Raw genomic sequence first — 20,977 nt, 5'->3', positions numbered from 1 at the left:
CATTCATTACCATGTATGTAAAACTAGCGTAACTGCAAGGATGATTCCAGGCCAGATAAGGTTCCATAAACATACAACATCTGTCGGCTCTTGTTGGTTTTTATTAAGCCAGAACCAAAGAGTTAAACACATCATTCTGCACCCCATTTTCTTTTCCCTTTATCTTTCTCCTTTTTCTTCTTTTTTTTTTTTTTTTTCTTTTTCCAAATCTCCCTGGAGGTCTCCCAAGGTCTGAACCTCCTGCTGCATTTAATCACTTTTGGTGTCTTTCCTTCTTCTTTGCAGCAATTTTGCCTGAGCACTCCTGGGACTGCTGTTGCTTTACAGATTCATCAATGACTTGCTGCTTACTCTACATTATCGCACAAGTGCTGAGGCAAACAGTTCTTTGCCAGGATCAAATGATGTTCTATATTCGCCTGCAGTTTAAAATCTTGTTAATGTTGACACTTCTGATGAAAACGCCGCAGTGAAGCCAGAATGAGTGAAACCTACAGGCTTTGGTGACTGCCAAATAGATGGGTCCTCAGGACATAAAGTTTTTTCCATGTCCTCTACGTGCCCAGGGGGCATCATCAATGTAGGCAACACCTTTCCTAGAAACAGTGTCAAACAGAACACCTGACACACAGTGGGTGTTGTTGCTGATGGGGTGACTAATTGCTACTGCTAAACTGGTGTGTCTGAGAAAGAACTTTGTTCTAAAGTTAATTAACTTTAATGGAAAGTCTCCAAATTACTTCAGTGAACTTTGGATCAAGCTCAATAAGAGCTAATTAGGTCTCTATTCCAAAACCTAGTGGTTGGAATTATCTATGGATTTTTGTTTGCTTTTGATATTGGATGAGGAGCTCTTTTTTGAGTGATTAAAAGAGACTGACTTGAATTTGAAAGACCAAAGGTGCAAATACAGATGTGAATATTAAAAAAAATATTTTTAGATCATAAGATGAAATTTTACACACCGCAAATGGGGATCCCCACTTCAGAGGAATGAAGAAAATACAAACTACAGTTAGTGACAATCATAATTGAGTTTTGTGCTATTTACTATACTCCACAGCCTTACCAAATCTTTCATATGTTTAACATGCTGATGACTGGGTTTACTGACTTGAGCTTCCAGGTCTGTCAGCAAAATCTAGGACTGGAGATGGACCTTCCAGAATTCACCTCACTCTTTGTAAAACACCTGACACAGAAGGTCACACATCTAAGAAAAACTTACCACAGTGGAGAAGCTGCTTGAAAAAAGGTGATGATACAGGCTCCTTATGTGGGAGTGGTATCACAGCAAATGGCTGAGTCTTGGCACTTCCTAAGATTTATTTATTCTGGCAGCAGATCATCACCTGAAAATCAGATTAAGAAATGCTCAAAATCTTTAAGTCCCAAATTATATCAGGGTGAATTATATGATGTCATTTATCTGATGATTTTCCTCCTATTTTTTCTTCCTTATAAATCGTCCCAAGTAGACCATGATTTTTTTTCCTTGGACTTTCTCCATTACTCAAAACAAATTGCCAAATCATTTCTACATATAATTCTTGGTCAGTAGACTATTTCTTTTTTTAAATGATGGCTTCCTGAAAATTGCAGGAAATTCTTAAAGTTCAAAGTATAATAAATATAATGCACTCAAATCATATAATACACTGGAACCATATATTTCCAACATACAAGACAGGAAATAGATATGTCATTCTTCTCTATGAATTGGTCAGATCATAAAACAGTTTAACTTGGACCACAGCCTTCAAAAAAAAGAAAAAAAAAAAAGACCAAAAGACCTAAAATCTGCCCTTGGGCACTAGGGTCCAATTCTCTCTGACACCAATAAAATACTAAGTCGTATTCTGGCAGAACTTGGCTCTGCACCTTTGCTCCTGAGCTCTGACAAGCTACTTATATGTGGACAGTCTGTCTTGGAGCTATAACAGGAAGGGGATGAGAGGAAAGACATGGCTCACACCATACACTTTGTATGCTCACAGTGCATACAAAGGCAGAGAGAAAAAAGTTCTTGCTGTGGACAAGGACTATTCCTTCTTTTCTCCATGACAAGGACTACTGCTCCTGAAATACAGGGGCAGAAGGGAGGATGGTAACTCCCCTCTCTTTCATCCCTGCTCTCCCCATCCTCACCAAAAGCCTGAGGGGTTCACATGAATGAACTCAGATGATTCCTGGCACTGTGGTTTTCGATGGGCCCATGCCACATACTGTCACACGCAGCAATACGAGGTGGGAAAAGGAAGGAGAGAGGAGGGATGGGCTCTTGTGAAAACATCTGTCCTCCCAAACAACAGCTACGCATATCGAGGCCCTGCTTCAAGGACGTGGTAAACATCACTTGTTGGTGGGAAGTAGAGAGTAATTTCTTTCCTCTGCACAGACTCAACTTGTTTTTTTGTTTGTTTGTTTGTTTTTTCCTTTTCTCTTTTCCCTTTAGTTAAATTATTTATTAATAATTTTCCCTTAGTAATTATTTTTCCCTTAATTAAATTATCCTTATCTCAACCCATGAGTTGTTTTTTTTCCTTTTCTTCTTCCCCCCCTCTTCTGAGGAGGGGGAGTGAGAGAGTGGCTGTGGTGGAGCTCAGCTGCCCAGCAAGGCAAAACCACCACAGCTGGCTTGTAGTTAACAGTCCCTCACAGGGCTATAAGTTAACTGCAGAGCTGTGGTTTCCCCTGAACAAATCTAAATGCAAAGAGCAGTGACACTGCTGAGTTGAGCTAAAGCCAATGAAGACGCAGGTGAACAGCCTTTCCGAAAATCAGGCTCTCGATGTCTTGCAGTTACATGAAAGAAGAGTTGCTCAGATTTCTAATTAATACACAGATCATATAGAAGCTGAGATGCATTAAATACCTGTGCCAGCCCACACTAAAGGCTTGGTTATGATGTATAAGTATCTTTGTCATGTGTGTTAAAAATAACAACAAGAGAACTGGCATTAATTTATGGCCAGTCAGTCAGAATGATTGGAATAATGTGGAAATTTTTAACAAGCTGCCGTCCAACAGTTTTGACATGTTTTAAAACAAGCCATCCTATCAGCCCTGTAGAGGCTTAGGCTTCTAAGCTTAATGACTCTCCAAAGAGGAGGAGGCATAAAGATTTTGCAGTTCAGCAGACGTGTGCACAGACCTCTGCAGCCAGTTAGGAAATGACAAGAAAATTTTTAATGGAGAAGCTTTATTTTTATATTATTTTACGCCAATGAAGTGAAGACAGAGCATTGATTAAGCGATCCAAGCTGAGAATATTCTATCCAAATTGGAGAGCTTTCAGACAGGCAGCTGGTTTCAAGGCTTTGAAATACAACTTCTGCTTGTTGTTTGATGCTTAAAGATACCTATCCTGGAAGCACAGGCAGTAATTGATGTCAGGCTGACACTGTAGTTCACAGATGGATTTCAGTTGTACGGGCCATGCCACACGCACAACTCTGGTGTAAAAAATGCTCTTCGTCTCAAATGCTACCAACTGAAAGGATTAATAGATCCATCAACATATCCATTCTCCATACGAATACGGTATGGGTTAAGCATACCAATAGCCCCAGTTCAGTCTCATCACACCACTGCCCCTCTCTTTCTCTTATCAGATGAAGCCAATTGTATACAACCTTTGGATCAAGCCATTCACATGCATCACTAGGTTTTACACAGCTGAAATTACAAGCTAATTTTACTGAAGTCACCATATTTATTCAAAAGTAAATGAGATCTAGGTGTCTAGAGCTAATTAAAAATATTTGTGATTTTCTTTTTCTTTGCAGAGAAGAATTCAACTTTCCAGGGGAGCTTTAAATACAAGCATTTGGCCCTCACTGATATTAAAGTTTGAGTGACTCATATTCTCATTCCCTTGTGTAGCTACATTATTAGACTGTATTTTCCTCAATTCATCAGAGAAGAGGCTATGTCCATGGGCATAAAGCTGAGATAGTGGCACGTCATGGGAGATTAGGTCCAGGCAGGAAAGCAGGCTCCTGAATAGGACAGGAGCAAGAAGCATCTAAATTGTACTATTCAGAAGGTATTATGGAGCCCTTTTGAAATTAAAAATAGTATGATTTCATGGTTGAATATTTGGTTTTGGAAGGTATTTTTGTTTCTTATTAAAAGAAACCTGCCAAAAGAACATGTTTTTCACTATAAATCCCCTAATGCACCAATAGAAAACTGCTGCAATGAAAAATTTTCACCTTAATCAGGTCACTTTGTTTGGATAGACTGCTGAGTAAATATCCGTGCCACATTATTTGTACTGTAGTTTTTTCTCCACAGTGAAGAAAAATCAACACAGGCATATAAGCCAAGTCAAAAATATTCATTATTTGGAACAAATAAGCATTGAAATAAATTATATGTTTTTTCAACTAGTGATCTGTACATTTTACATTTCTGAAAATTAAACCAGTTATTTTTCGTTCTCTGGATTTTTAATCAATACACATCTCTAACAGGCTGCTAACAGAGGGTGTGTACTTGATGTGGTAGAATTGTTTTGCTGAAAAGCTCAACACAGGAGTACAAGGAAGGAGACGGGAAGTGATTGTACCCTTGTAGGTGGCCCTGCTGAAACCTCACCTCAAGTATTGTGTTCAGTTTTGGGCCTCTCACGACAAGAAGGATATTGAGTTGCTCAAGTGTGTGCAGAAATGAGCAATGAGGCTGGCCACAGGACTAGAAAACAAGAATTATGAGGAGCTACCAAGGGAACTGGGATTGATTAGTCTGGAGAAAAGGAGGCTGAAGGGAGACTCCATCGCTCTCTACAACTATCTGAAAGGAGCTTGCGGCAAGGAGGGTGTCAGTCTCTCTTCTAAGGTAACAAGTGATAGGACTCAGGTTGTGCTAGGGGAGGTTTAGACTGGAATTTAGGAAGAATTTCTTTACACAGAGGGTGGTCAAGCATTGGAATGGTCTGCCCAGGGAAGCGGTGGAGTACCCATGCCTGGAGGTATTTAATGGGCGTGTGGATGTGGCACAAAGGGATGTGGCTTAGTGACAGTCAGTAGGTCGTGTTGGTGGTTGGACTTGGTGATCTTGAATGTGTTTTCCATCATAGATGATTCTTTGATTCTATGATTTCCAGTGGTAAAATTATTTGGATTTTTTTTTTCTGTTGAGGGGAATTACTGAGGACAAGATTTGTTGTGAGTAGCCACAACACCAGTGCCAGTGGGAGCCCCATTGTAACACTTTTTACAACACAGAGCTGGTACCTGACAATTATGTAGGTACTTGTAGCCTAAATACCATCTTGACCAAAATTTCTTAGAAATTCCTTAAATGCTACATTTATGTGAATTACTTCTATCAGATTTGTTACTGTTCTTCTGGTAAACGCAATATGTAAATCTTTTTACAGTGCGACTGGTAGTTTTTCTGCCAGAGAGAGAAGTAACAGCATTGTTTGTACAGGAGATGACACTCTTCAAAACTCTGTTTCCATTTCTTTCCTATGACCCAGGATGCTGTTTTCCTGTGAAGCTGACACACTGTTATGTATTGAATCACATATAGATTCCTCACTAATTTTTCCTGAATCTTACTGATACACACAGAAGTGGCATTGCAGATAAATTTTATTGGTCAAACTTACATTCACCGAGATGCTGATTGATGAAGCAAATGGGTATATTTATATAAGGCAGAGATTTAGAGGTTTGCTCTTTTATTATTATTATTATCCTGACAGCAAAAAATGACACTGTTCCAAGCAGCTGTGCCCATTAGATTTTTTGTATTCTTTTTTCATTAACTCATGACTTTTAAATGTATTTCATAATTTATTTGTAGTGGAAAGAAGGATTTATAAATAGAAACCACAGGAGAGTCATAATTCAGGTCACATTTCTGGAGCTCACCAGCTAATCTGAAAATCTAAATGCACTGAGACTTCTTAATATCTACTCAAAATGGTGTGCAACATTACTTATGAATAGACTCAATCTAATAAAGGGAAGCTTTTTATACAGCAAAAAATATTTTCTGCATTGTCATCTACTTCTTTGTTCACTTTATACCTATTGTTCAAAATTTGTAAATTAACAGCCAAATCAGGTTTTTACCCATCTGCTGCCTTCTCTCGGTAACTGATTAGTAGATAATATATACTCCTCGACTGGATTGGCTAAAAAGTGCAATGTATCATCGGTAAAGAACATACCATGCTTTCTCCTTCTACCAACTACTTTGTCATGCGGTGACAGATTATTAAAGTAAGTGAAACAGCAGGGGAAAAAATGAATATTTGTCTCTTTTCATTCCCGGAATTATGCTGAAATTTCCTACTCCTACTAATGACTGTAGTAGATGAAACTTAGAAAAAACTTTCTGCAATTAAGAGAGAGACGGAGAAGTCAAGGAGACTGGGTGAGCTACTGGTCGTACCCTAGCTAGACTCCAGCTTATTTCTCACGTTTCACAGTGACTGTAAAAATGTTGCTTCCTTTGGCCCTGAATGCATTTTACATATTTTAACTGCAAGGTCTCTGGGGCAGAGATTGAACATGCCTTTCCAGTGTTCATGCAACACTGCTATGACATATCTTGAGACCTGACAAAACTCCAAGTAATTAATAGTTATCAATGTCTTTCCACTGGCACCCAGTGCCAAGACAAGAAGCAATAGGTGCAGCTGGAGCACAAGAGGCTCTGTATGAACACGAGGCAGCACTCCTGTGCTGTGTGGGTGACTGAGCACTGGCACAGGTTGCCCAGGGGGGTTGTGGAGCCTCCCCCCTTGGGGATTTCCAAAAGCCGTATGGATGCGGTCCTGGGCACCCTGCTCTGCGTGTCCCTGCTGGAGCAGGGGGTTGGACCAGACAGCCCTGAGAGGGCCCTGACAACCTCTGCCATTCTGTGAGTCTGTGATCTTCCTCCATATAACAGTTTATTTTCGTTAAAGACCATTTTCCTGAGCACTGAGTACAGTACTTGTACATTTGCAAATCACCAGGGTGACAAAAGAAAATCTAACAATATGGTTAAAAGACGGAAATAAACCCGAGTCAAGTGGCAAAAAGGTTATTAGTGAAATACTAGACACCTAGATGAGTCCCTGCATCCTTCAGTGGAACCATTTCCAAGCAGTCTCACCTTTCAAAATATTCTGCTCTTCTATTAATACTGCATGTGGATCTCTTAAACAGCTTTTACAGTTCAGCTAAAAAAGTCATCACTGTGAGAAAATACTGCACCTGGTGAAAGTACTTCAAGGAACGTACAACATGATCTGTAACACTTTTCTCACACAAATAACCTTCATAGTTTTGATTATGGCATTAGTAGGATTATTTATGTCAGAGAGAAGCAAGGTTGGCATAGGAACTTAGGAATCACACTGACATAGCAAAACATTGTAAGATGGCAATAAAAAGGCCATTTAAGTTCCCTCGTTATGTCTATTCTGTAGTACAGAAAAGGGTCAGTAAATTGAACAAGCAGCTTTTATGAAGGTGCAACCAGCAGGACCTTTTAGAGATTCCAGGCCTAACTTGAACGAATAACCACGTCGAAAAGAAGGTACTGGAAATAAGCAGAGTCCACGAAGAACACCAAAAGTACCGGCCACAAACTAAGAGCACCTGAGAGGTCAGGAAGTACAAAGATAAAGTTTGAACTGTCAAGAACCCAACTGAGTTAGGTCTGGCAAAGGATATGAAACAAATACTGAGAATTGCTCCTCAGCAACACAGATTGGAAAGACAAGGAATATGCTGTGCCACTGTGGAGCAGAAATTAAAGACAAGGTAAGGAAAGGAATTGAATAAGCGTTTTGCCGTAGTTTTCAATAGGAAGGATCAAGTTGTGTTTAAAGACAAAAATAGGGTGAACAAGGAGTATGTGGGTGTGCAAATAGAAACTACCACAGATAACATGAAAACTTAACTCAAAAACTAAAACACATCAAGTTTGAAGTCTGGCTAATTGCTGTCTACAGGTTCTAAAAAATTCTGACACGTAGTACTGATCCACTGGCAAGTGTTTTTAATTGCACCATCAAGTTGGGATTGAAGCTAAAAAAAATGGAAATAAAATGTCTTTACATTAAAGAAGAACTCATGAGAAAAATAAGGCAAGGCGGCAGTTGGGAAATGACAAACTATTTCATTTGACCTCATTAGTATGAAAGGCCTTAAAACACATTTTGAGGGAAACAATACATAAAGACACAGAGATAAATGAAAAAGGGGATAAAATGCAACAGAAACTCACCAAAGGGACACCACAGAAACTAGCCATGTTGTTTTCTTCAATGAAGTAAATGATTTTCTAAATATAGGCAGTGTAATAGATCTCATCCTTCAGAACTTTAGGAATGCATTTGACACAGTGTTATATAGATTATTAAGGAATTTGAGGACTAAGGAAGAGACTGACTTGGTGGTTAAGAAACAGCAAAAGGAGGAGAAAATACAGGTAAGTGATATTAAAAAGGTTTTTATAGAGTCCATTAAGCAAGGGTCTAGCAGTGAGGGTCTTCGGGATTCATTCTGGGGCTTCTCTGATGCCCTTTCACAGCTCTTGATCATCATGATCCAGGTACTCTTGTACCGGGCTACTCTTCTGTTGTCAATGCAGACAAGCAGTGAAACTACACAAACAGAGCTGCTTGAAGATGAGAGCCATACAAAGGGGGTAATCAGCAAGGTCACGTGCAGAAGGTTCAAAGGTAAGTGAGGAGATAACAGGGCAGAGCCAAATGAGGACTGCAGTTGGCAACGAGATTAAATTTGTAACAGTGATGCTTCAGAGAAAAAGGCAAGTGGGCCTCTACGACATGAGCAGGGAGATTTCCACAAGTCCTAGGAGATATCAGTGGTAGTGTCCAAAGCATGGTCATACCACGCCTGGAGTCCACTCTTCTTAGTGGTGTCCAGTGCCAGGATGAGAGGCAATGGGCACAGACTAAAACACGGGAAGTCCCATCTGAACACCAGGCAGCACTTCTGTACTGTGAGGGTGACAGAGCACTCACACAGGTTGCATGGGGAGGTTGTGGAGTCTCCTTCCCTGGAGATCTTCAAAACCCACCTGGACACAATCCTGGGTAAATGTGCTCTAGGGGACCCTGCTCGAGCAGGGAGGTTGGACTTGATGCTCTCCAGAGGTTCTTTCCAACCTCAGCTATTCAGTGTGATTCTGAGCTCCTCCATCCAAGCATGCTAACAGAGCTAAGCCGTTTAGTCTTGCAATACAAGAACTAAGGGTATAATTTCTGCCTAGGCATGCCTTGAGGAGGAGGCCTCTGGGTGGGATAAGTGCTGTTTAATTTAAAGAGCAGCAATAGAATGGGAGAGAAAAAGAAAAAGAAAAAGAAAAAGAAAAAGAAAAAGAAAAAGAAAAAGAAAAAGAAAAAGAAAAAGAAAAAGAAAAAGAAAAAGAAAAAGAAAAAAGAAAAAGAAAAAAGAAAAAGAAAAAAGAAAAAGAGAGAGGGAAAAAACAAACAAACAAACAAACAAAAACAGTATTCACACCACAAATTCATTTAGGCTGTAAAGAAGGGACCTAGCAATAAGGCTGTGACTTTCTCCAGCACCCTCCAAGCTAGAAAAGTCAGGGCAAAATTACAGCCTTCAAGTTGGACCTTGATATACAGTTGGAAGTCTCACATTATATGACACCCTTTACAGCCGTCCAGAGGCATTGCTTATGTGCACAGGTCACAGAACATCCCTCAGCTCTTCCAAGCATAGCGTGGTGGTGATATTTTTTACCGCCTTGAGATGCTGCTGGTGTCATTCTGGGGGACACATCCAACAACATTTACTATTCCATTTTTCACGTACTGGCTTCATTACAAAATCCATGTAAAACTAATTACACAGATAAAGGCTTTTGCGATAATGCAGGCTACTTGTAAGAGCAAATAAATAAACTGAAGAATGTAGGGCCCAAGATTATTTGAACAGCTAGAGCTCACACGAATTTAATCAACAGGAGTTTTAATTAAGAAAAATTAAGCCTTTTGCGAAATAATCCAGGGAAATCTGTGGAATTGTTTTAAAATTGTTACTAGATGCTTGAACAGAGTTTGTCAGATGGTCTTTCTGTGCTCTAAAGCTGAGATATTTAACAGAAATAGTACGTTGCCATATTTTCAGCTCTTGCAGAGAGATGTAACCCTCCTGAAGTCGGTAAAGATTTGGCACTTGGTAACAGCTGAGAGAATCTAGCCCCAAAATTCCTGTTTGCAGATGATGACTTTGCTGTATTATTCACTTTGTCTTGGCACAGTCAATCAACAGAGGAAGTGCAGCGGAAATAACAAAGCCTTTTTTTCTGTTTGCTGATAACATTTTTAGCACATTTAAGGAGAAATCTGAAGAACCACAGTAATTGCAGCACCTCAGAAAATACATTGAGCACACAGAAAAGGACAGAGAAGACATCAGTACTTGCAAAATACAAAACAAAACCCTGGAAAATGTGTCCAAAAGGGGAATGTGAGCACTTAACCCTTAAAATGTTTCTTAACAAAGTATTCAAAAGGACATAGTACCTATTTGAACCTATTTTAACACAAATTACCGGTTTTACATCAGAGATTAATCAGCGTTCTGTATCCAAAATAATAGGTTCATGGGATCAGGCAGGACAACAGCATTTTACCAAATAGAATACCTTTGTATCCATCCTCACATTACCAGAGAGGCAACAACCTCCTAATTAGTGCATCTCCAACTTTAACCTTTAGTCTTGACTGCAGTCTCTTAGATTAGTGGTGATATTCAGCCTCCTCAAAACTTCTTCCTTCAGAAATTGACTATTTCCATGGTAACAGCTGCCACTTCCATTCCACAAGCATCAAGAAAATGTGATTTCCTTCATATCACTGGGCAAGGCTGGGTGTGCAACTTTGGCCTTTGTCAATGCCCTTTTCAGACAAAACTGTTTATTCCAGAAGAGGAAACAGGTGCAAGCACAATTCAGGACGTAGTTGTTGGCTGATCCATGACGCAAGATTGGCAACAGTTTGAAAGGGAGCTGTCGGATGACCCACCTGCAGTGTCAGTATGTTTTGCAGCTGCAAGAGGGAAGGACAAGCACATTCAACAGCAACCACCAGACTTAAATCAATATTTTCTAGTTTGGGCTTATTTTTCTTCCTTTCCTTTTTTCTTGTTTCTTTGGTGGCTCCACAAACAGCACAAGACATCAGCTTAATATCCCCACAAGAATAGTTGAGAAACACTTAAAGTAAATCAAGACTTCTCATTCAAAGAGCACTGAACTTAAGCCAAAAAGAGCATCAGTTCACTGCTGAGAAGCTGACACAGCTTTAATGATCAGTGCCTTCATCTGCAACACTCACACGAGTTTATAACCAAAGCCATAATCTCAGCTGAAGTCAATTCCCAAAGTAGCATCAGCTTCAGTGGGACCAGCAAACATTCACAACAAAGGCACTTTGTCTCCTGCTAGTACTGTGGTTTTTTTTCTGAGAGTCTGTCAAATTGGAGACCTTTTCCAGAAAACCCATCTGTTCCATGTGAACTCACTTGGACACCCGTATATTCTTTGAAACTAAAGGTTTCCAAGTCAACCTGTCAGGATGAGAATGGATCAAGTGAGATTCACATCCACTTCTCCAGCAATCCACAGAAATAATGGACTTTTACCTTAACTAAAATTGGAAAATGATGTCAGAAAAGAGAGTCACCATTTTCCAAAGCTGGTATTACATGTTCTGTTTCTTAAATTGGTTTTTAAAAAATATTTTTAATTTCTTAATTTATTTTTTTTTCACTCTTTTAAAGGGCTGGCAGACAGCAAAGAGACTGGAAAATTGAATACAACTTCAGCAGCTTTTTATTTTGCTTAATTCCTTATTGACCTTTTCAGCACTAGACTTGGTTGTTGCTTTCCTTTCCTCATGTGCATTTAATTTCAGGTGTACAAATGCCTGTTGTTAACTGGGCAACTGGAAAACTTGAACTCAGCTTGAATGTGGGCCTACTGTCTTGAACTGAAACTGCTAAGTGTCTGAGGACAGAAAAGTGAATAATGAATGGCTGAGCTTGTGCAAACTACAAACACTCTTTCTCTGTTCATTCCAGCAGATTTAAGTTTGATTAGAAATAGACTCACATCTGATTGTCATATCTGAATGTTTATTGTGCTTCTACATCTTCAGATTTTGTTGCTGGCAGCTGGTATCCAACCTAATACCAACGGTAAAAGCACAGCTTCTCCCTCTGTAGCTAAAAAGGAAAATGCCACTAGTTAGAGATAAATAACAGGCTGTAAACACACTACAGACACTAGGCCAGCATATTTACATGAGTAACCCAGAACCTGGATGCCATTCAGATTCAACACCTAATTCTGTAGCTGGCTCATAATCCATAAAGGGCCAAATTGAAACCATCAGTTCTGGTCTCACACTGGGAGACTGGAAGATTTGGAGATTGGAAAGACTGGATTTGAGTTTGAGCTCAGCATCCTATGTTCATGTTTATTTTCACTTCAGCTCACGCAAAGAAAAAAAAAAAAAGAAAAAAAAAGTGATTAAACCAGAATTGTTCATCCAGGAAAGATTGCAAAGGCTTGCCAAGTTCCAGACAATAGCCCATGGAAAAAACAAGTGCATAGATCTGCTGGCAGGAGGAGATGCCTCTATCCAGGCTCAACTTGCGTGTGTGTTCCTAGGGTGGTTGTCAAAAATGGAGCTCCCTTGGGAAGGGAAGGATGAGGGAACTGATTGAACCGTACCTGTGAATGTCATTGAATATCCCCAGGTCTAATGCAAATAAACTCCAAAGGAACTACAGCAGAATAATGGAAAAGAAGAAGTGACTGGCAAGAAGAATCACCAGCATGGCTGGCAACAACACAGCAGGAAAAGCTTTTTGAAGGGAAACTCCGGCACTGTAGCTGTTTGTCATCTCAAAAGCAGCGATCTGCTGATCCCGATCCCACAGCTCAGTATTGCAATCATACTGCAGGCACCAGAACTGCTGAGGTATTCCTCTGAAACGTTAACAGGATTGTCCTATTGGTGCCATTACTAGACTTTTTGTTGTTGGTGGTGGCGGTATTGGTATGATGGTCGATTTGAATGGTGCTGCTTTGTCTTCGTACTGCTCGTTGTCTCCAGCCCTCAGCAAGCAGCGCACCACAGGCCCTTCCTGCCCCGTGCCAGGGAGACATAAACAGCACAGCCTCTCCGCCTCACTGTCTGAGGTTTGAGCTTTTCTGCACGCTTTTACTATATATTCGTGGAACTCAGCCCACACCAATTGGTGAGCTAATTGCTGACAGAGCAGATGGTAAGATGGGCCTGAAAAAATATTTGGTTGTTTTTTTATCATGTGAGGGAAATATAGGAGAGAAAGGATGTGTGCGTGTGGTTTTTTTCCACTTCCTGAGGGCTGCAACAAAAGTTAAAAGTAGTTTCTATGATCAATGGAGTTTGAGGAACAATTATCCAGCTCCAGTGAGTGCATACCTCACATCGGGCTCTGCTTTCCTCCTCGGTGGCTCTGTCTGTCTCCTGGGCATGTCATGTGCTGGGCGTTCACAGACTGCCAGCTCAATCTGCTCCAGGCACCAGCGTTCAGAGAGAAGCACTGTGAAGCAATTCAAGATGCCAAAAGCAGGAGCAAACTCATAAGGTAGTCCCAATAAAGATGTGATGTTTGTTTTTATATTTGATGCAGTTATCTTGGAGGGATGCAAGCGCAGTAATGCCCTCTGCGGAAGAATTGCCCTCAGTGCAAACTTTCCAGTGGCAGCCACCATAAATATTCAAACAGAGCCATAAATAAATAGCACGGCACGATAAAAAGCAGCAACAGTGGCCTGCGTGAGGATCGGACCTGCGAATGTGACGCTCCAGAAGAGATGCTCCACAGCAGCTACTCGGGCAGAGGGCTTCACATTTGGAGAAGGAGGCAGAAGAGCTGGCCAGCTGGCCTGCCAGCAGTCAGCACGCTTAGCTGCTGGCCAGCACTTCCAGCGTTGCACTTTATACCCCTCGCTTCACAAAGGTCACGCGAGCAAACTGGTGGGGCTTGATAGATCCAAGATGCGCTTGGCTCTCATTCCAGGGCTCTTTCTCCGACCCTAATAACGATGACAACGGAACAAACACCACAATAGCTACACAGAAAGGGCGATGCTACGCAACTGTGCAACACTTGACATATGGAAGGAATTTGCAGCCGTTCAGAGTGCTCACATTTTCATGGGAGAGCTGCAGATATCGACAGTAGAAAGAAAAACATAAAGCAGGAGCAAGAAGCCTATATCCTGACATGCTAATGAGTATTGAGAGGAAAGTAAACTGCAGTGTTAGCTATGCTGAGCATTTTCAAAAGTTGTGTTTATTTTCATGTTTCCTTTCAAAAATAGTTCTTTAATGGATATGCTGCACGGGGTATGCTGCCTGTGGCACTGGTAGTGTGTCCATCACTGTGGTACCTGGGCACTCCAATAAATGAATGATTAACCAGCAGAGCAAATGAAGCAAGCAGAGAGCCACCAGGCACTGTGACAAGCTCTTTATGGACCTGCCGCTATATCTCTGCCCGGACCTTTACCCCTTCGGGCTTTTCACCGTCCTATCTTTCCCCCACGTTCCCGTGATAAGCAGCTCTGTTCTCCAAACAGTGCTAAGGGATGCAGAGATCTCAGAGCAGCTCAGGAGGAAGGGTGGGACTAATATAACAAATATTTACATCGGGAAAACGTTTCCTAAGGACACACTAAGGGAAAAAATGTTTTCTTTTGCACTAAGCCCATAATGAATCAACAAAATTTGTTATGCCTACCATGCCATCAGCATGGCCACTTTAAAATGGCTTTTCCAAAGAGGGAAAACAAATCTTTCCCTCGCTGAGGGCCAAAATGACCTTTTGGGAGAGTGATGCAGGCCATATGTGAGCACTGCTGTTAACACTGTCTAATAATAATGAAAAGATCATATAAAAACATGTGGCTATGAGCCTTCTGAAAAAAAAAATAAAATAAAATCTGGAGGTTGCATCAGCCCCTCCTCATGCTTCAAATAAGCAGCGAGTGAATGACAATTTTGATGTTGGCTTTTGTTTACCAGATGTGCGTGCAACTGCTTTGAGCTTTGTCTGACTCGGGATGCTGAGGCAGGGACCTCTGGGGCATTAGGCAAAATGATGCCATTGAATCATCTACCCCTTGCTGTTCTGCTTTCTGTGTAAACTCTCCGAGGAGCACAGCCTTGCACACAGGCCACCTTCGGAAAGGCCAGCTCCCTTCGGCACTGGAGGACTTTGCAGCTACAGTACAGACCTCACCGAAGATGTTTTCTGTTTTCTGTGACCAGTCAGGACAGTAATTCTGCAGTCTGATTAAATTACTCTCATGTGGAGCTTTTCCTCCTTACTACAGCTGCTTCAGGCTCATGACTCATAGGATCATCCAGGTTGGAAAAGACCTCTAAAATCAAGTCCAGCCGTCACCCTAGCACTGCCAAGTCCACCCAGAAACCGTGCCCCTGAGCACCCTCCCCATTCCAGTTTTTCCTTCAAAACAGGAACAAGTTTTGGTGGCAATGCCACATTAATAGCAGTGAAGACTTGTGAGCTCTTTTCCCGATGCGGATAAAATATGCTGTGCTACCACTGTGCCTCAGCAACAGTTTTGAAGGAAATGAGGAGCGCTGCACCACCCACCCACGTTCAGCTGTGAAACTCTGGGTTTAAGTTCGCTCCGAGCAGCAGCCTGATTCTCTCTGTTACCTCCCTTGTGTCTAAATTATACCCATCATTGTCACCTCTAAAGAGTCAGATTTGCTGCGTATTTACCGGCTTTATGATCGGAGCTGGAGGAAGATATGTTTGTCTAGATTTTGTAAATGGTTCTGAAGATCTGTCTCAGCTAGGACATGAATCAAAGATATCAGCTGGGCAAACAGTTTAATTTTGAATGAATTCAGCCAAAACGAATTACCGACAAACTGATAGAAATCTTTCAAGTTCAGATTATTTCACATATTTAGCAGTAAATATTCCATCCCTTCCTGCCATCTGACTCACCGAGAATAAAACCGGAAGAATCAGCACTGGAGGCAGCTTCTCAGATACACAACCAACTTTGGATACTATAAATAGGTGTGAGAAGCCACTTTTCTATTGCAGCAGGGAGTACAGCCTTCAAACTGTTTATCCCTCAGCTGACTACATTTCTGCATAATAGCAATTCTGTTAAGCAGCCTAAACAGGAGAGCTTTCTGACAAAACCCACAAACACCCAGGCCGGCAACTGCAAATAACTATCCCATGGCACAGTTAGCAATGGGAAGCACCTGGGTTTGTTCTCTTTGCTCCATACTTAGGGAAACGATTTAATTTTTTTTTACTATTTTTTTTTTCTCCCAGATAATATGTAGTCAGGAAGAATCAAAAAGAACAGCACGAGTGTTGAAAATGACAGGTTGAGGATGGAAACCTCTGGTCTTCAGATCCAGCCAGCCTCCTGCTCAAACCTGTGCCACCTCAGGGCAGGTCGCTCGGAATTAGAAGGACAAGAAAAGAGTTCAAAGCAAAAAGAAATTAAAAAATGAAGACTCCCCTAGTTTCCCTTCTGCATTAGAAAGAGAAAAAAAGAAAAAAAAAAAAAAGAAAGAAAGGCACTTTTTTCCTGAAACATACAGCTCTTCTGTGCTGTTCATAAGTAAATATGACCGATATGGAACAAGTGTACAGCTGCCCCCTTTGGTTGACCTAGTTCCCTATCTGCCTTGATGCAGGTAGCACTTAGCCCAGTGTGTGGCGAACTCCAGCTCAGTTGCCAGCACTGCTCTGCCACACTCGGGGCCAGAAAAGGCCAGGAATGCTGCATGTTCTGCTCCAGTGACAGAGAAAATGCTCCACATCGTTCACGGGCAGCCCCCTCCGAGTTAATGAAGGATGGGAGCCCAGGGCTGCTGAAGAGGGTACAGCCAGCTCTCAGCTGGGAAAGCAAGGCCTCTGGGGCAGGGGCTGGACTGTACAGCAAAGAACAGGGTGGGGGAATCTTATGAGATCTGAGTGAAACCCAGATGACTCATCAGAAAGTAAAATGTTCCTATTTTGGCAAAAGGCTGAAATAGCAGCTCCGGGTTGTGCTGCATGCAGCACAGCAATAGATGACCCCGAGTGCCTGGGACAAACTCCTGTGCACGGTGATGTTCCTGACAGTAGGGACCATTTCACATCCCATTAACCAAACAGGTTTACATGACAATTAGCACATTAACTAGCAGCACCTTTTTTTGCAAGGGGAACTTGGGCTTGAGATTTCAACATTTTTAGACAACTGTTTTGTGAGTGAAGATGAAGAAATAATTTCTTATGACTCAAGGTAGCAAGGACTTATGTCCAGAACAGGCACAGGAGCATCTTTGTCAGCATCCTGAAGGACACTACATCCAGACCTTTGGCATCCACGGACTTTCCCATAACTTATATACAAGGGATATATAGCAAGGTGCCAGTTCTGCCACTCCACAGGCTGACCATAAAGAAGCCAAAAGTACCAAAGTCACACAAAAAGCAGTCAGTCCCATTTCTCAGCCACTGACCCGCGTGGTTCCCCACTACAAGAGCCCCTTTGATCAGATGTGTTGTGATAGCAGCCAAGGGAAAACTCCTCAGCAAACAACAGCAAGCAGTCACATTAATTTCACTGAAAGTAGGTACCAGCTATAAGAGAATGTTTATGGTCCCAGAGCTTCACATTTTAGATCAAGAACTAATCACTCCCACCAGAGACAGCTTTAAAGAGGTGTTAGTACGTAAGTGAGGATTTCCTCAAACTGCAGTTACCGTGCTCTCTGGGGTTTTTGTTTAAGACCATCTGTTAAGATTTCTGTTACCTTGTTGGGGGATATGCAGGTACACAAGAAAACCTAGAGCACTGGATTAAAAAAAGAATGAAGAAAGAAAAAATTGGAGACTGGAACTGGAACTTGTAGGTTTCAAGATCAGGGGGATTCTGACATTCATCGAGTCCTTTCCCTGTCAGATGGATGTTGCCAACCCATGGAAAATAGTGACAAGCTCTATATATGTTATCTTTCACCTCCCTCAGGCACATGCTGCAAGGAAGCTGTGTCCTAAACAATGAATAAACAAACAATCATCACAGTAATCTTCTACACGTTTTGGCACACAAAGCACTGACAAATCACTGTGCCATTTCGTTACCTATCACACCACTTACAAAATAAATCCTGGCTCATGAAGAACAGTAGATAGCATTTCCTTTGATTAGCTTTTTGAAGCTGATAGTAATTTTTAGAATATGATTTATCCCTCTTATTTATCAGCCTGGCTTGTTTCAGATGGGTACTGTCTGACTGACCTCTAGATACCCTTGCACTTGCTCTGTGATATCCCCAGAATGTCAATGTTCAGTTCTTCATCTTTCATTTCCCAAATGTTTCTTATTGGTCACTTCTGGTATCAGTGGCAGCTGAAGTGGAAGTTTATCCTCTGATAATCTCTACTGCTTTAATGGCTCCTAGCATCCTGAGGATATTTTCCAAGTGTTATGGTGACACCAGCTGAGATCTTGGCAATAGAAAAGTGTTTCGTATGCTTATTTCCTAACTTAGTCTCTCTCTATCTCTCTTTTTTTTTTCCCTGCTTTTCAAACCCTGTCAGCCCGTTTATTTCTGTAGCTTAACTCTTTCTGCTGTTGTTAGAGTCATTGTTATCAGTTCTCAGTATCTTTCTGATAATAATGCCTTTGGAAAACCTGAGGGGGTTCTCACCATGCATCTGAAATCTCTTAGTAAATTTCTCCAAATCTCCAAGTCACATTTTTCCAAAAGCTTAGAAAAAATCCCCTCTGAAAGGAACAACAGTAGCCTCATATTCTTTACACATTTCCCTGTAAACTAGAGTCCCAAACACCACGAAATGATGAGCATGTTTCAAACAGTGCTAATATAAAATATTGCACATAAAACAATCACCAGTTTCAGCTCGTCTCCAAAATAACGTATACTTAGAAGTGCTTATCCCTGTAGCATCACTAGCTGTTTTTTTCCCAAGATAAAATTAGTCGTGCACCAGCATGCCTGAAAAAAAAGCAAAATTCCCTCATAATTTCAATCACTCCGTTTCCTCCTGACTTTGATACAGCTGACTGAACAGCTATGATCTCACTCGGAAGAGAAGCTGAGTTTGCTCACCTCGGTCACCTGCAGGATCTTTGAAATGCCTCCTCTTCTGCTCCTTGCAAAGAGTGCTCCCCTGCATCTCCCCGTCCATCCCGGAGTGCGCCGAGCGTGCAGTCATCAGTAAGTTCTGGCCAAGTTATCCTATGTAACTCTGAAGAAAAAACGAGAGACTCGGAGAGATGCTACAGAAGGTCTCCTTTCCTCTCTCTGAAAATGTTGTTTTCCCGGCGGTCTGTCACAGTCAGGTCTTCAGTAGTAAACTGAACAACCTATCCTCCTGGCTCTTCTTTTCTTCTTTTTCTTTCCTTTTTTTTTTTTTTTTTTTTTTTTTTTTTTTTTTTTTTGTAAACACATAATCAGTGCTTCAAACCCTGTAGGTATCACAAACCGTATTTCTCTATTGCCCTCTGCTGACTGCTAGCTACCACCACCTTCTGGGACGGTCTGCAAGCAGCAGCTCCGCGCTACGCTCTTCCCACCGCCCTCCCTCGAATCAATAATGATGCACGATGCCCAAAAGTCGACACAAATCATCCTGGTTTTCCCTCCGTTACAAAACACCAGGCAAGATTTACAGCTTGTTGGTCAGCCGTGGTAACTACAAAACACCGAATACGAGCAGAAGCAGGAAGCAGTTAGTAACTTGGGTCTGCTAATGTGCTTTGTGTGAGCAGAAACCAGGAAAAAGCAGAGACAAATGTATTCTGCTTTGAAATGCAGGTGGATTTATCCCCCGTGATGCCACAAATACGGCAGCAGGGAGCTGAGCATCAGCTGATTTTAAGGGTCTAGTCCTGGCAGCACTGGATGTGCAGAAATCCAGGCTTTTGGTGGGATCTCTGCAGAACAAGACCCCGAGAGAGCCCGAAATTGCAGGCCAAGGCTTGGTGGTCATTTTCCCCTCTGCTTCCAGAGTTTTATTTGTGTAGCACCACACCTAGCATGCGGAGCAGTTTGTGTCTCGTGAGGCATGTAGTGGGACACAAAACGCTATACCTGAAAGGCACTGGGAGGTGCTGTTTGCACTGCTTTTACGATAGGATCTATCATACAAAGAGAAACCAGTGGAAAAAGTGAACTAGTGGAAAAAGGGGAACGGCCGAGCCTAGCTGCAGGAGCTGAAGAATAAAATTTATGTGTGCTTCAGTGAGACTGAAAGAGACTGAGGGGGGGAAAAAAGAGCCCATTGAAAAATGTATTCTAATACCAAAATAAAGCCAGCAGAAGCTCTAATTGTAGCCATTACGAACATTTTATTAACGCCTTCAGAGTTACTGACTGTACCATCAAGGTCTCCTGTTAAAGAAAGCCCAGCAATGCAATTCTTGTCCACTTCTAAAGCCCTCGGCTCCTCTGTGTTAGAAAATAAGAAATAATTATATTTATTCACATTCCTTAATAGAATATTGAAGCCTGCTCAGATGAATACCTCTCCTAAATGAACACCATTACCAACAGATCAAAGCAGATGAACGCCTACCAAATGAATGGGGCCGGGGGAATTAATAAAACACACATCAAACGATGAAAAGCCGAGCTGTTTGTATTTATTTTTTTATTATTTTTGATAGGAGCACATTTGTGGAATGACGAGGCCAAGTAATGCCGTTGCTACAATCTGGACGGACGCGTCGCAGGGGCGCTTCTGAACATTAAGTGGGGCTGCTGGTTGAAATCTTCCAGGTGGCAGAAATATATATATATATATATGTGTGTGTGTGTATATATATATATATGTATATTTCTCTTCAGGTAAAGTTCCCTTTCCCTCAGGGAAACTCTGAGGCGCCAAGGGGCGGGCGGCTG

General features: G+C 41.6%; 1 long non-coding RNA gene across 4 annotated transcripts in view; it reads right to left on the bottom strand.

The window, feature by feature from the left end:
* Positions 1 to 19,875, bottom strand: part of LOC137850767 (uncharacterized) — a 49,544-nt gene extending 29,669 nt beyond the window's left edge. The window contains exons 1-2 of one of the 4 annotated variants that reach the window (XR_011092799.1): positions 19,184 to 19,875; positions 1,229 to 1,352 (exon numbers count right to left, since the gene is read on the bottom strand). This is a non-coding gene — a long non-coding RNA (uncharacterized lncRNA). The remainder of the gene's footprint in view (positions 1 to 1,228; positions 1,353 to 19,183) is intronic. The other 3 variants (XR_011092798.1, XR_011092797.1, XR_011092796.1) reach the window with 3 other exon arrangements.
* Positions 19,876 to 20,977: the final 1,102 nt, after the last annotated feature.

This window comes from Anas acuta, chromosome 2 (assembly GCF_963932015.1).
Source record: "Anas acuta chromosome 2, bAnaAcu1.1, whole genome shotgun sequence".
Lineage (NCBI taxonomy): Eukaryota > Metazoa > Chordata > Aves > Anseriformes > Anatidae > Anas > Anas acuta.
This window is presented reverse-complemented; position numbering and strand designations above follow the sequence as displayed.